The 14,022-nt window shown below is 40.8% G+C and overlaps 6 non-coding genes across 6 annotated transcripts; all 6 read left to right on the top strand.

Moving 5' to 3' along the window:
* Positions 1–106: 106 nt before the first annotated feature.
* On the top strand, positions 107–188 carry TRNAS-AGA (transfer RNA serine (anticodon AGA)). Its single transcript has one exon. It is a non-coding gene; the product is annotated as a tRNA-Ser (tRNA).
* A 1,281-nt stretch (positions 189–1,469) lies between these two features.
* On the top strand, positions 1,470–1,541 carry TRNAH-GUG (transfer RNA histidin (anticodon GUG)). Its single transcript has one exon. It is a non-coding gene; the product is annotated as a tRNA-His (tRNA).
* A 2,586-nt stretch (positions 1,542–4,127) lies between these two features.
* On the top strand, positions 4,128–4,209 carry TRNAS-AGA (transfer RNA serine (anticodon AGA)). Its single transcript has one exon. It is a non-coding gene; the product is annotated as a tRNA-Ser (tRNA).
* A 3,940-nt stretch (positions 4,210–8,149) lies between these two features.
* TRNAS-AGA (transfer RNA serine (anticodon AGA)) lies at positions 8,150–8,231 on the top strand. The gene has a single exon. It is a non-coding gene; the product is annotated as a tRNA-Ser (tRNA).
* A 3,943-nt stretch (positions 8,232–12,174) lies between these two features.
* Positions 12,175–12,256, top strand: TRNAS-CGA (transfer RNA serine (anticodon CGA)). Its single transcript has one exon. It is a non-coding gene; the product is annotated as a tRNA-Ser (tRNA).
* A 1,282-nt stretch (positions 12,257–13,538) lies between these two features.
* TRNAH-GUG (transfer RNA histidin (anticodon GUG)) lies at positions 13,539–13,610 on the top strand. The gene has a single exon. It is a non-coding gene; the product is annotated as a tRNA-His (tRNA).
* Positions 13,611–14,022: the final 412 nt, after the last annotated feature.

The raw sequence follows: 14,022 nt of genomic DNA, 5'->3' as shown, positions 1-14,022 counted from the left end.
ATGAAAAAAACATTGTTTTTAAAAAGCGCATTGCAGAATATCAGTACTTTGATGTGGGAAAACTTCAAAACTTTCAAACAAAATATTTGTAGGCACCTAACAGCAAGTTGTTGTGGCCGAGTGGTTAAGGCGATGGACTAGAAATCCATTGGGGTATCCCCGCGCAGGTTCGAATCCTGCCAACAACGAGAATCTTTTTATTATCGGCTACAATTTCAGAAGTTAACCTTTAGTATTTCTTCCATTTCAGTTTTATAAATAGGTGGCTTATTTTTGTGTCACTATTGCCTCTCCACATATTTGTTATCGCTACCTCTTTCATGTATTTGCTACACCTCATTCCTACTTTAGCACTGGTGTAAACGCTTCAAATTATCATACCGTTGCTGTCTCATTCATACCTGCGCATGCACTTGAAAGTTACTTTACCAATAAAAGACGCAAAGAGAGAAATAGAACAAAAGTGCTGGCTGGATTGGCAAACACACTTCATAAAACTGCATTTTCTTTTTTATTCTCCCCCGTGTTACATGCTTAACCTCCCCATGTGTAATTTCTCTTAACCTGCTGTCTCAGGAAGAGAATTTCATCTACAGGCTCTTTCTGTGTTTTTTTCCCTAGTCTGTCTTTCCCATTTCTTAGCTGTGTAACTGTTCCTTTACGCGCTCTATTTAAACGCCATCAATCTCATTTGAGCTCCTTGCTCCCGCTTCTGTTTTCTCCACCTCTCATACTGCCAGTTCTCTCTTTCTCTGTGGTTGGTGGCTACTTTCCTGAGCTTCCGAAGCCACGTGGTTCCTGCCTCTTGTTGTCAGACTTGAATTGGAAAAGGAACCATATTAACAAGCCTTTACCACTCACACACGGCGGAAGTTTATACTTTAATTCAGTGAGCTAAGAAAAGCGTGTTGTGGGTCCCCTACGAGCCATGGTGCTTGCTTCATCATGATTTGGCACCAGTCATTAGCCGCAGCTCTGCTAATGAGCCACTGAGGTCAGTTTCAATATTTACTCAAAAACATAACCATGCAGCCCACCCCTCAACTGTGTATTTATCTTGCTTTTCTGCTGTTCGTGTGATTAGCTGGGAGGAGCTCACGGCGACATCCTCCCTATAAAAGTGTAGATGGATCACTCTCTAACTCTTTCTTGCTTCACATACAAATGGCTTGAAAGGTGCAGGGAAGATGCAGGTCTAATAGACAGAATAGAAGGTCTGTGCCAGGTGGGTTTCTCTGCATTGGTGTCCCATCACAGGTCCGCAAGTGTAATGTGTGATCTTTGACTCCTGGCATTTCACAAGCAGGCGGCCAGGAAACGGTTTCAGCCTATCAACCACTGAGGAGACGCAGCCTCTGAATGAGGAATGAGGAAGCAATGAATACATCCAGCCTATCACAGGAACAGCCCTGAGTGTTCCGAATTATAAATTCTCCATGTCAGTGTATGTCGTTGAGCCCGAGTAGCTCGCCGTGATCGTATAGTGGTTAGTACTCTGCGTTGTGGCTGCAGCAACCTCGGTTCGAATCCGAGTCACGGCATTGTGGTTGGCAATGTCACGGCAGTTGGGTGTTAATTTTACAGAATTAGCAAATGTACCAGTGGTTTTTGTAAAATGTCTATTAAAAACAGATCCTTTCAAATATTTAAACCATCTAACAACAAATGATTTAAACTCGCATGATTATAAGCTGTAGCTATAATGTATTTACTTACATAAATTATCGTTCTTGAACCTATTGGGGGTGGAGGGGGAGCGGAGCTCACCCCGCAGGTGCAGTTGAGTGACCTGTGTTGTGGCTCTCTAGAGGGAAGGCACACATTTTGCTGTCACCCAGCCCAATCCAGACGTGTATTGGGGCCAGGTTTCAGGCAAATAGAGCAGTAAGTGCAGAGAAATGATCACTCTCTAAAAGTGGCATTTCTAAAATAGTAAAGTTAAATCCAACCTCACCAGTAAGTAGGATTTTCAATAAATAAATAAAGCTACTCCTCTCCGATATGGAATTACCAAATAAAAAGTATAGGGGAATACACAGAGCTAACCTATGAGAGGGGTAGACCTCACAGTAGTGAAAAATGAAATAGACTGTTTGGTACTTACAGGACACGCGAACCACCAAAGTACATATCTTATTTTTTACTTACATAGCATCATGCACCTAGGACTACCTAGGGCCTACCTTAGGTGTAAATTCGATGTAATAAAAGGGGAGTTTAAGGCTTGGCAAGTAGGCTGAGACTCCCCTGGGAGACCCCTGAGTCTATGCCCAGAACCATAACTCTGACAGTCGAGTACTTACCTAAAAGCCGATAACTCACTTTTCTTCCATAGGCTAACATTGAGTTGTTTCACTTGGAAATTCTTCTAAGTGGTGTGGAGTTTTGGAACTTTAAAATATTAATCTAAAATCAGCCGAACAACGAATTCTGATTTACTCACCTGTTATCAGGAGAGACCTCAGTGCTGCATCTTGGAGCTCAGTACTGACCCTGAAAAGTAATTTTAACCGTACTTACCAGTAACTCGAATTTCCTTCCATGGGATATCATTGCCTGCTTTTTGCTGAAAATTTTCTAAGTGTCGATTTTTGAAACTTACAAATATTCTTTAAAAATCGTACCAACTGTGAAAACGTAATTGTTTACCTGTTTTAGATAGATGTCCCAGTACTGAGCCTAGGAGCCCAGCACTGGATTACAAAAGTAACGAGAACGTACTTTACCCGTAACTTGAATTTTCTTCCATAGGAAACCATTGACTGTTTTTCTGTGAAATTTCTTCTGTGTCGATTTTGCAAACATGTAAATATTCCTTAAAAATCGCCTGTATAACTTAAACGCAGTTTCTCAACTGCTTACAGGTGGTACAGTAGTGCTGGATCTAGGATCCAACACTGACCTAGAAAAAGTAACCATAACCCCACTTACCTGCTAAGTGAATTTCCTTCCATAGGATAACCTTGGTAATTTGATCAGCAAAAGTTTCGAAGTGTCAACTTTTAAAATAGCAAAATATTGCTTAAAAATCACAACAGTAACTAAAACGAATTTACTCACTTGATTCCAAGAACTGTCCCAGGACTGAATCTAGGATCCAGTCCTGGATTTAGAAAAGTAATCCTGAAAGTAATTAATTGCATATAACTTAAAATTCCCATTGAGCTCAATGTATTATTGTGATTCAAATTGTGTTGCCTATTGCAATAAACTGTAACTATGACCTGCAAAAGTCAATTGCCTATTGCAAAGTATTTAACTAAAGCATCTCATTCTGAGAAAGTATATTTTGATACCTATTGTTGGTTCTGAAATAAAACAACAATATCTTTTGTATGCAAACCAATGGCCTAGAGTTCAGTTCTTGAGTGTGTGAGACCATTTGCTGACTGAGTGTGTACAACAAATGTTTTACACTGTACTCTGATACTGCCTTACTGCTCGGCAAGCTACCACTTTAGAGAGTAAGGTTATATCTAACTTTAGCCTCTGCCAAACCTCTGGGGACTGGGGACTCTGTGCACACTGTACCTATTTGGGAACAGTATATACAGAGCCACTTTCTCACAGTAGTGATAAAGTGATTAGAGTCCTAAGGCCAACATAAAGATACAGCAAAACGTGAGGTGAAAAGCAAAAAGGTTGCTGGTAGGCCACCTTAAGGATGCCAGGTCTAACAAAAACTGAACTAAGGATAACATGAGTAAAACATCAGGTTTCTCTACTGCATTTGGTGAGACAAGTGGGCCTTCTTTTATCTTCCATTCAAGCAATCTTTGACAGACCCCTTTATTATAGAGCTTTTCAAGGATTAAAGATAAGGCACTTACAAAGGAGTCCCAAATACTCAGAGATGGTTGACTTCTGTAATATGGGTCGTAGACTTAAAGCAGCGCAAAAACAGAGTGCAACAGGGTCCAAAAAACTTGAGTGCCACAAGAGAGTTTGAATGCAAGCGTATCCTTTTACAGATCCAGAGATATACTCATGCAATTTTTGTTTTTAGGACAGAACGTGCATGATGAAAAAAACATTGTTTTTAAAAAGCGCATTGCAGAATATCAGTACTTTGATGTGGGAAAACTTCAAAACTTTCAAACAAAATATTTGTAGGCAGCTTACAGCAAGTTGTTGTGGCCGAGTGGTTAAGGCGATGGACTAGAAATCCATTGGGGTATCCCCGCGCAGGTTCAAATCCTGCCAACAACGAGAATCTTTTTATTATCGGCTACAATTTCAGAAGTTAACCTTTAGTATTTCTTCCATTTCAGTTTTATAAATAGGTGGCTTATTTTTGTGTCACTATTGCCTCTCCACATATTTGTTATCACTACCTCGTTCATGTATTTGCTACACCTCATTCCTACTTTAGCACTGGTGTAAACGCTTCAAATTATTATACCGTTGCTCTCTCATTCATACCTGCGCATGCACTTGAAAGTTACTTTACCAATAAAAGACGCAAAGAGAGAAATAGAACAAAAGTGCTGGCTGGATTGGCAAACACACTTCATAAAACTGCATTTTCTTTTTTATTCTCCCCGGTGTTACATGCTTAACCTCCCCATGTGTAATTTCTCTTAACCTGCTGTCCCAGGAAGAGAATTTCATCTACAGGCTCTTTCTGTGTTTGTTTCCCTAGTCTGTCTTTCCCATTTCTTAGATGTGTAACTGTTCCTTTACGCGCTCTATTTAAACGCCATCAATCTCATTTGAGCTCCTTGCTCCCGCTTCTGTTTTCTCCACCTCTCATACTGCCAGTTCTCTCTTTCTCTGTGGTTGGTGGCTACTTTCCAGAGCTTCCGAAGCCACGTGGTTCCTGCCTCTTGTTGTCAGACTTGAATTGGAAAAGGAACCATATTAACAAGCCTTTACCACTCACACACGGCGGAAGTTTATACTTTAATTCAGTGAGCTAAGAAACGCGTGTTGTGGGTCCCCTACGAGCCATGGTGCTTGCTTCATCATGATTTGGCACCAGTCATTAGCCGCAGCTCTGCTAATGAGCCACTGAGGTCAGTTTCAATATTTACTCAAAAACATAACCATGCAGCCCACCCCTCAACTGTGTATTTATCTTGCTTTTCTGCTGTTCGTGTGATTAGCTGGGAGGAGCTCACGGCGACATCCTCCCTATAAAAGTGTAGATGGATCACTCTCTAACTCTTTCTTGCTTCACATACAAATGGCTTGAAAGGTGCAGGGAAGATGCAGGTCTAATAGACAGAATAGAAGGTCTGTGCCAGGTGGGTTTCTCTGCATTGGTGTCCCATCACAGGTCCGCAAGTGTAATGTGTGATCTTTGACTCCTGGCATTTCACAAGCAGGCGGCCAGGAAACGGTTTCAGCCTATCAACCACTGAGGAGACGCAGCCTCTGAATGAGGAATGAGGAAGCAATGAATACATGCAGCCTATCACAGGAACAGCCCTGAGTGTTCCGAATTATAAATTCTCCATGTCACTGTATGTCGTCGAGCCCAAGTAGCTCGCCGTGATCGTATAGTGGTTAGTACTCTGCGTTGTGGCCGCAGCAACCTCAGTTCAAATCCGAGTCACGGCATTGTGGTTGGCAATGTCACGGCAGTTGGGTGTTAATTTTACAGAATTAGCAAATGTACCAGTGGTTTTTGTAAAATGTCTATTAAAAACAGATCCTTTCAAATATTTAAACCATCTAACAACAAATCATTTAAACTCGCATGATTATAAGCTGTAGCTATAATGTATTTACTTACATAAATTATCGTTCTTGAACCTATTGGGGGTGGAGGGGGAGCGGAGCTCACCCCCCAGGTGCAGTTGAGTGACCTGTGTTGTGGCTCTCTAGAGGGAAGGCACAAATTTTGCTGTCACCCAGCCCAATCCAGACGTGTATTGGGCCAGGTTTCAGGCAAATAGAGCAGTAAGTGCAGAGAAATGTTCACTCTCTAAAAGTGGCATTTCTAAAATAGTAAAGTTAAATCCAACCTCACCAGTAAGTAGGATTTTCAATAAATAAATAAAGCTACTCCTCTCCGATATGGAATTACCAAATAAAAAGTATAGGGGAATACACAGAGCTAACCTATGAGAGGGGTAGACCTCACAGTAGTGAAAAATGAAATAGACTGTTTGGTACTTACAGGACACGCGAACCACCAAAGTACATATCTTATTTTTTACTTACATAGCATCATGCACCTAGGACTACCTAGGGCCTACCTTAGGTGTAAATTATATGTAATAAAAGGGGAGTTTAAGGCTTGGCAAGTAGGCTGGGACTCCCCTGGGAGACCCCTGAGTCTATGCCCAGAACCATAACTCTGCCAGTCGAGTACTTACCTAAAAGCCGATAACTCACTTTTCTTCCATAGGCTAACATTGAGTGGTTTCACTTGGAAATTCTTCTAAGTGGTGTGGAGTTTTGGAACTTTAAAATATTCATCTAAAATCAGCCGAACAACGAATTCTGATTTACTCACCTGTTATCAGGAGAGACCTCAGTGCTGAATCTTGGAGCTCAGTACTGACCCTGAAAAGTAATTTTAACCATACTTACCAGTAACTCGAATTTCCTTCCATGGGATATCATTGCCTGCTTTTTGCTGAAAATTTTCTATGTGTCGATTTTTGAAACTTACAAATATTCTGTAAAAATCGTACCAACTGTGAAAACGTAATTGTTTACCTGTTTTAGATAGATGTCCCAGTACTGAGCCTAGGAGCCCAGCATTGGATTACAAAAGTAACGAGAACGTACTTTACCCGTAACTTGAATTTTCTTCCATAGGAAACCATTGACTGTTTTTCTGTGAAATTTCTTCTAAGTGTCGATTTTGCAAACATGTAAATATTCCTTAAAAATCGCCTGTATAACTTAAACGCAGTTTCTCAACTGCTTACAGGTGGTACAGTAGTGCTGGATCTAGGATCCAACACTGACCTAGAAAAAGTAACCATAACCCCACTTACCTGCTAAGTGAATTTCCTTCCATAGGATAACATTGGTAATTTGATCAGCAAAAGTTTCGAAGTGTCAACTTTTAAAATAGCAAAATATTGCTTAAAAATCACAACAGTAACTAAAACGAATTTACTCACTTGTTTCCAAGAACTGTCCCAGGACTGAATCTAGGATCCAGTCCTGGATTTAGAAAAGTAATCCTGAAAGTAATTAATTGCATATAACTTAAAATTCCCATTGAGCTCAATGTATTATTGTGATTCAAATTGTGTTGCCTATTGCAATAAACTGTAACTATGACCTGCAAAAGTCAATTGCCTATTGCAAAGTATTTAACTAAAGCATCTCATTCTGAGAAAGTATATTTTGATACCTATTGTTGGTTCTAAAATAAAACAACAATATCTTTTGTATGCAAACCAATGGCCTAGAGTTCAGTTCTTGAGTGTGTGAGACCATTTGCTGACTGAGTGTGTACAACAAATGTTTTACACTGTACTCTGATACTGCCTTACTGCTCGGCAAGCTACCACTTTAGAGAGTAAGGTTATATCTAACTTTAGCCTCTGCCAAACCTCTGGGGACTGGGGACTCTGTGCACACTGTACCTATTTGGGAACAGTATATACAGAGCCACTTTCTCACAGTAGTGATAAAGTGATTAGAGTCCTAAGGCCAACATAAAGATACAGCAAAACGTGAGGTGAAAAGCAAAAAGGTTGCTGGTAGGCCACCTTAAGGATGCCAGGTCTAACAAAAACTGAACTAAGGATAACATGAGTAAAACATCAGGTTTCTCTACTGCATTTGGTGAGACAAGTGGGCCTTCTTTTATCTTCCATTCAAGCAATCTTTGACAGACCCCTTTATTATAGAGCTTTTCAAGGATTAAAGATAAGGCACTTACAAAGGAGTCCCAAATACTCAGAGATGGTTGACTTCTGTAATATGGGTCGTAGACTAAAAGCAGCGCAAAAACAGAGTGCAACAGGGTCCAAAAAACTTGAGTGCCACAAGAGAGTTTGAATGCAAGCGTATCCTTTTAAAGATCCAGAGATATACTCATGCAATTTTTGTTTTTAGGACAGAACGTGCATGATGATAAAAACATTGTTTTTAAAAAGCGCATTGCAGAATATCAGTACTTTGATGTGGGAAAACTTCAAAACTTTCAAACAAAATTTTTGTAGGCAGCTTACAGCAAGTTGTTGTGGCCGAGTGGTTAAGGCGATGGACTAGAAATCCATTGGGGTATCCCCGCGCAGGTTCGAATCCTGCCAACAACGAGAATCTTTTTTATTATCGGCTACAATTTCAGAAGTTAACCTTTAGTATTTCTTCCATTTCAGTTTTATAAATAGGTGGCTTATTTTTGTGTCACTATTGCCTCTCCACATATTTGTTATCGCTACCTCTTTCATGTCTTTGCTACACCTCATTCCTACTTTAGCACTGGTGTAAACGCTTCAAATTATTATACCGTTGCTCTCTCATTCATACCTGCGCATGCACTTGAAAGTTACTTTACCAATAAAAGACGCAAAGAGAGAAATAGAACAAAAGTGCTGGCTGGATTGGCAAACACACTTCATAAAACTGCATTTTCTTTTTTATTCTCCCCCGTGTTACATGCTTAACCTCCCCATGTGTAATTTCTCTTAACCTGCTGTCCCAGGAAGAGAATTTCATCTTCAGGCTCTTTCTGTGTTTTTTTTGCCTAGTCTGTCTTTCCCATTTCTTAGCTGTGTAACTGTTCCTTTACGCGCTCTATTTAAACGCCATCAATCTCATTTGAGCTCCTTGCTCCCGCTTCTGTTTTCTCCACCTCTCATACTGCCAGTTCTCTCTTTCTCTGTGGTTGGTGGCTACTTTCCTGAGCTTCCGAAGCCACGTGGTTCCTGCCTCTTGTTGTCAGACTTGAATTGGAAAAGGAACCATATTAACAAGCCTTTACCACTCACACACGGCGGAAGTTTATACTTTAATTCAGTGAGCTAAGAAAAGCGTGTTGTGGGTCCCCTACGAGCCATGGTGCTTGCTTCATCATGATTTGGCACCAGTCATTAGCCGCAGCTCTGCTAATGAGCCACTGAGGTCAGTTTCAATATTTACTCAAAAACATAACCATGCAGCCCACCCCTCAACTGTGTATTTATCTTGCTTTTCTGTTGTTCGTGTGATTAGCTGGGAGGAGCTCACGGCGACATCCTCCCTATAAAAGTGTAGATGGATCACTCTCTAACTCTTTCTTGCTTCACATACAAATGGCTTGAAAGGTGCAGGGAAGATGCAGGTCTAATAGACAGAATAGAAGGTCTGTGCCAGGTGGGTTTCTCTGCATTGGTGTCCCATCACAGGTCCGCAAGTGCAATGTGTGATCTTTGACTCCTGGCATTTCACAAGCAGGCGGCCAGGAAACGGTTTCAGCCTATCAACCACTGAGGAGACGCAGCCTCTGAATGAGGAATGAGGAAGCAATGAATACATCCAGCCTATCACAGGAACAGCCCTGAGTGTTCCGAATTATAAATTCTCCATGTCACTGTATGTCGTTGAGCCCAAGTAGCTCGCCGTGATCGTATAGTGGTTAGTACTCTGCGTTGTGGCCGCAGCAACCTCGGTTTGAATCCGAGTCACGGCATTGTGGTTGGCAGTGTCACGGCAGTTGGGTGTTAATTTTACAGAATTAGCAAATGTACCAGTGGTTTTTGTAAAATGTCTATTAAAAACAGATCCTTTCAAATATTTAAACCATCTAACAACAAATGATTTAAACTCGCATGATTATAAGATGTAGCTATAATGTATTTACTTACATAAATTATCGTTCTTGAACCTATTGGGGGTGGAGGGGGAGCGGAGCTCACCCCCCAGGTGCAGTTGAGTGACCTGTGTTGTGGCTCTCTAGAGGGAAGGCACAAATTCTGCTGTCACCCAGCCCAATCCAGACGTGTATTGGGGCCAGGTTTCAGGCAAATAGAGCAGTAAGTGCAGAGAAATGTTCACTCTCTAAAAGTGGCATTTCTAAAATAGTAAAGTTAAATCCAACCTCACCAGTAAGTAGGATTTTCAATAAATAAATAAAGCTACTCCTCTCCGATATGGAATTACCAAATAAAAAGTATAGGGGAATACACAGAGCTAACCTATGAGAGGGGTAGACCTCACAGTAGTGAAAAATGAAATAGACTGTTTGGTACTTACAGGACACGCGAACCACCAAAGTACATATCTTATTTTTTACTTACATAGCATCATGCACCTAGGACTACCTAGGGCCTACCTTAGGTGTAAATTATATGTAATAAAAGGGGAGTTTAAGGCTTGGCAAGTAGGCTGGGACTCCCCTGGGAGACCCCTGAGTCTATGCCCAGAACCATAACTCTGCCAGTCGAGTACTTACCTAAAAGCCGATAACTCACTTTTCTTCCATAGGCTAAAATTTCGTTGTTTCACTTGGAAATTCTTCTAAGTGGTGTGGAGTTTTGGAACTTTAAAATATTCATCTAAAATCAGCCGAACAACGAATTCTGATTTACTCACCTGTTATCAGGAGAGACCTCAGTGCTGCATCTTGGAGCTCAGTACTGACCCTGAAAAGTAATTTTAACCGTACTTACCAGTAACTCGAATTTCCTTCCATGGGATATCATTGCCTGCTTTTTGCTGAAAATGTTCTAAGTGTCGATTTATGAAACTTACAAATATTCTTTAAAAATCGTACCAACTGTGAAAACGTAATTGTTTACCTGTTTTAGATAGATGTCCCAGTACTGAGCCTAGGAGCCCAGCACTGGATTACAAAAGTAACGAGAACGTACTTTACCCGTAACTTGAATTTTCTTCCATAGGAAACCATTGACTGTTTTTCTGTGAAATTTCTTCTAAGTGTCGATTTTGCAAACATGTAAATATTCCTTAAAAATCGCCTGTATAACTTAAACGCAGTTTCTCAACTGCTTACAGGTGGTACAGTAGTGCTGGATCTAGGATCCAAAACTGACCTAGAAAAAGGAACCATAACCCCACTTACCTGCTAAGTGAATTTCCTTCCATAGGATAACATTGGTAATTTGATCAGCAAAAGTTTCTAAGTGTCAACTTGTAAAATAGCAAAATATTGCTTAAAAATCACAACAGTAACTAAAACGAATTTACTCACTTGTTTCCAAGAACTGTCCCAGGACTGAATCTAGGATCCAGTCCTGGGTTTAGAAAAGTAATCCTGAAAGTAATTAATTGCATATAACTTAAAATTCCCTTTGAGCTCAATGTATTATTGTGATTCAAATTGTGTTGCCTATTGCAATAAACTGTAACTATGACCTGCAAAAGTCAATTGCCTATTGCAAAGTATTTAACTAAAGCATCTCATTCTGAGAAAGTATATTTTGATACCTATTGTTGGTTCTAAAATAAAACAACAATATCTTTTGTATGCAAACCAATGGCCTAGAGTTCAGTTCTTGAGTGTGTGAGACCATTTGCTGACTGAGTGTGTACAACAAATGTTTTACACTGTACTCTGATACTGCCTTACTGCTCGGCAAGCTACCACTTTAGAGAGTAAGGTTATATCTAACTTTAGCCTCTGCCAAACCTCTGGGGACTGGGGACTCTGTGCACACTGTACCTATTTGGGAACAGTATATACAGAGCCACTTTCTCACAGTAGTGATAAAGTGATTAGAGTCCTAAGGCCAACATAAAGATACAGCAAAACGTGAGGTGAAAAGCAAAAAGGTTGCTGGTAGGCCACCTTAAGGATGCCAGGTCTACCAAAAACTGAACTAAGGATAACATGAGTAAAACATCAGGTTTCTCTATTGCATTTGGTGAGACAAGTGGGCCTTCTTTTATCTTCCATTCAAGCAATCTTTGACAGACCCCTTTATTATAGAGCTTTTCAAGGATTAAAGATAAGGCACTTACAAAGGAGTCCCAAATACTCAGAGATGGTTGACTTCTGTAATATGGGTCGTAGACTAAAAGCAGCGCAAAAACAGAGTGCAACAGGGTCCAAAAAACTTGAGTGCCACAAGGGAGTTTGAATGCAAGCGTATCCTTTTACAGATCCAGAGATATACTCATGCAATTTTTGTTTTTAGGACAGAACGTGCATGATGAAAAAAACATTGTTTTTAAAAAGCGCATTGCAGAATATCAGTACTTTGATGTGGGAAAACTTCAAAACTTTCAAACAAAATATTTGTAGGCAGCTTACAGCAAGTTGTTGGGGCCGAGTGGTTAAGGCGATGGACTCGAAATCCATTGGGGTATCCCCGCGCAGGTTCGAATCCTGCCAACAACGAGAATCTTTTTATTATCGGCTACAATTTCAGAAGTTAACCTTTAGTATTTCTTCCAATTTCAGTTTTATAAATAGGTGGCTTATTTTTGTGTCACTATTGCCTCTCCACATATTTGTTATCGCTACCTCTTTCATGTCTTTGCTACACCTCATTCCTACTTTAGCACTGGTGTAAACGCTTCAAATTATTATACCGTTGCTCTCTCATTCATACCTGCGCATGCACTTGAAAGTTACTTTACCAATAAAAGACGCAAAGAGAGAAATAGAACAAAAGTGCTGGCTGGATTGGCAAACACACTTCATAAAACTGCATTTTCTTTTTTATTCTCCCCCGTGTTACATGCTTAACCTCCCCATGTGTAATTTCTCTTAACCTGCTGTCCCAGGAAGAGAATTTCATCTACAGGCTCTTTCTGTGTTTTTTTCCCTAGTCTGTCTTTCCCATTTCTTAGCTGTGTAACTGTTCCTTTACGCGCTCTATTTAAACGCCATCAATCTCATTTGAGCTCCTTGCTCCCGCTTCTGTTTTCTCCACCTCTCATACTGCCAGTTCTCTCTTTCTCTGTGGTTGGTGGCTACTTTCCTGAGCTTCCGAAGCCACGTGGTTCCTGCCTCTTGTTGTCAGACTTGAATTGGAAAAGGAACCATATTAACAAGCCTTTACCACTCACACACGGCGGAAGTTTATACTTTAATTCAGTGAGCTAAGAAAAGCGTGTTGTGGGTCCCCTACGAGCCATGGTGCTTGCTTCATCATGATTTGGCACCAGTCATTAGCCGCAGCTCTGCTAATGAGCCACTGAGGTCAGTTTCAATATTTACTCAAAAATATAACCATGCAGCCCACCCCTCAACTGTGTATTTATCTTGCTTTTCTGCTGTTCGTGTGATTAGCTGGGAGGAGCTCACTGCAACATCCTCCCTATAAAAGTGTAGATGGATCACTCTCTAACTCTTTCTTGCTTCACATACAAATGGCTTGAAAGGTGCAGGGAAGATGCAGGTCTAATAGACAGAATAGAAGGTCTGTGCCAGGTGGGTTTCTCTGCATTGGTGTCCCATCACAGGTCCGTAAGTGTAATGTGTGATCTTTGACTCCTGGCATTTCACAAGCAGGCGGCCAGGAAACTGTTTCAGCCTATCTACCACTGAGGAGACGCAGCCTCTGAATGAGGAATGAGGAAGCAATGAATACATCCAGCCTATCACAGGAACAGCCCTGAGTGTTCCGAATTATAAATTCTCCGTGTCACTGTATGTCATTGAGCCCAAGTAGCTCGCCGTGATCGTATAGTGGTTAGTACTCTGCGTTGTGGCTGCAGCAACCTCGGTTCGAATCCGAGTCACGGCATTGTGGTTGGCAATGTCACGGCAGTTGGGTGTTAAGTTTACAGAATTAGCAAATGTACCAGTGGTTTTTGTAAAGTGTCTATTAAAAACAGATCCTTTCAAATATTTAAACCATCTAACAACAAATGATTTAAACTCGCATGATTATAAGCTGTAGGTATAATGTATTTACTTACATAAATTATCGTTCTTGAACCTATTGGGGGTGGAGGGGGAGCGGAGCTCACCCCCCAGGTGCAGTTGAGTGACCTGTGTTGTGGCTCTCTAGAGGGAAGGCACAAATTTTGCTGTCACCCAGCCCAATCCAGACGTGTATTGGGGCCAGGTTTCAGGCAAATAGAGCAGTAAGTGCAGAGAAATGTTCACTCTCTAAAAGTGGCATTTCTAAAATAGTAAAGTTAAATCCAACCTCA

The sequence above is a fragment of the Triturus cristatus genome, chromosome 12, assembly GCF_964204655.1.
Source record: "Triturus cristatus chromosome 12, aTriCri1.1, whole genome shotgun sequence".
Lineage (NCBI taxonomy): Eukaryota > Metazoa > Chordata > Amphibia > Caudata > Salamandridae > Triturus > Triturus cristatus.
This window is presented reverse-complemented; position numbering and strand designations above follow the sequence as displayed.